The sequence below is a fragment of the Dinoponera quadriceps genome, unplaced genomic scaffold, assembly GCF_001313825.1.
Source record: "Dinoponera quadriceps isolate SergipeBrazil2010 unplaced genomic scaffold, ASM131382v1 scaffold7584, whole genome shotgun sequence".
Classification (NCBI taxonomy): Eukaryota; Metazoa; Arthropoda; class Insecta; order Hymenoptera; family Formicidae; genus Dinoponera; species Dinoponera quadriceps.
The window spans coordinates 2,713-4,851 of NW_014561515.1; positions in this window are offsets into that span (position 1 = coordinate 2,713).

Below are 2,139 nucleotides of genomic sequence, written 5' to 3' on the forward strand. Positions count from 1 at the left end.
AGGAGAACCTGCGGTTTATCGGATGGTAGCGCATAGCGGCTTGCCGTCACTGCGCGGCCGACCGGGACTCGGCGCAGCACACGCTGGAACACTGTCCGGCGTGGGCAGTGCGGCGCCGGGACATGGTCGTGGTAGTGGGAACAGACCTCTCGTTCCCGAGCGCAATTTGCGCGATGCTCAGGAGCAAGAGGAACTGGACGGCGGACTTCTCCTTCTGCAAAAATCAGGCAGGAAAAGGTCGTGCCCTCCGCTGTTAGTAGCAAAGGAAGTTGCGGGGAGACGTAGGGGACGTCCTCTTAAGAGAAGGAGAAGATAAGCCCCTCTCCTCATTCCCGCTCATAAGAAGGGGATCGGCTGACGTACTGTTGGAGGGTTGAGTTGCCCACCTCCGGGAGGAGGCGCCCTGAAGTCCATTAAGACGGGGCGTCAGCTGAAAAATATGTGACGGGCGCTAGCCCACTAAACTGGGACGGGTGCCCACTCCGGAGCGGGGAGAGTACAACCTTGCTCCGAGCATACAAACGTGGCACTGCGGGGGGAGGGGTAACTAAGGCGTGCAGCTCTTTCCTTCCTTCCGCAGAATGAAAGAACCTCGCCCACTAATAAGGAGGAAGGCGACTACATGTGACGGGGACACGCTTATGCGGTTCCTGTCACCGGCCAAGATGAATCCCCAAGTCCGGGGCGGAGTATATATCCCTCCGCTCCTAGCAACAAAAAACAGGGCAACCCGAGAACGTGGGACACCGTCCACGCCTTTCCGGGGAGAGACATGACCGGCTGTCCTATAAACGGACCGCCAGTAAAAAATGGAAGTGTTTGGCGGTATCTGGTCGGGGACAGGGACCCCGATAAACATTCCCCACATGGCAGCGCGACAGAGGAAAGGCTATATCGCCCTTCGCCGCGAAGAAACAGATCGGGAGTTGAAACCTCGGTTAGGACGTTTATATTTTGCGTAGAGGGAAACACTGCGGGAAAATGAAGGAAAATGACGCTATTGATGCCCGTGGTGTTCGCGCTGAACCGCCATAGTAGAATCGCGTCAGGGGTTTTGAAGGGTATGCTTGTCTTTTAGAATGTGAAACGGAAGAGTCCTAAATACATCCGAGCTCCTGGACCATGCGTAAAATATTTCTCTACCTAAATAAAAAAGGTGGTGCTCAATTATCGAGAATTCGTAGAGCGCAAATTACTCGCCCGACAAAGGCTGCGTCACGATCGCTAGATAGCGCCTGTCGGCTGTAACCTCACCGTTTAAGCAATTTTACGTCACCGACGACCCTCGGTAGTTATACGACGTTTCAGACGATTTGGCCAAGTCCGCGCTCGGCGAGCGACTCGTGCTGCATCTGTGAGGCAGCGTCGAAGAACGCGGCATTCCACAGGGTACCTTTTGAAATTGCCTCGCAATGACAGACTGGACGCCGCCGCCACTGCCGCAGTCTCATCATTGCGAGACTAGAGTTCGAGAGAAATCGACGTGGCAATCTCGAACTCGGCTAAACAAGGCGGTGCTCGCACGCTTCCTCGCTCCACAAACTACGTGCTCGCGCTGATAAACGATTGGCTGTCGGTCGATTAGTCGGATGAATCGAAAGGCGTCGCAGCTTCGACGGAACGGCGGATCACTCAGGCTGCTTTTCGTGAGCTCTTCGACGGATATGAGGCCTTACTCGGAGAGATGCGCAAGTCCGCAAAACTCTCCACATCAAGTCGGGCGTAGTCAAACGCGCGCCAACGAAGAGGCGGTCACGCTTTTCGTCACATGTTCGGTCTGCCAGGCCGTGCTCAGTCGCATGTACCAGGTGTAGAAGTATGAAACCGGAATTTCCCTATAGATGGTGCTAGCCATCAGTTAAGGGACCGTAAGACCGCTTTTACAGCGCCATTATCTCCCACTAACAGCTGACGATGATTTTCAATACACAACAACCCAAGTTCCATACACCGGTATATTTTTCTATAATCTTAAACATGTAGAGTTTTGTGCCTACGAACTACGATTTGCGGACAGCATTGGTTTCTTGTTATCATTTGAAGAAAACTACTGAAGAATCGCATCAAATGGTTGTCGAAGTTTCGATGATCATACTCTTGGTAAAACACAGTGTTTCGAGTAGTTCAAAAAATTCAAAA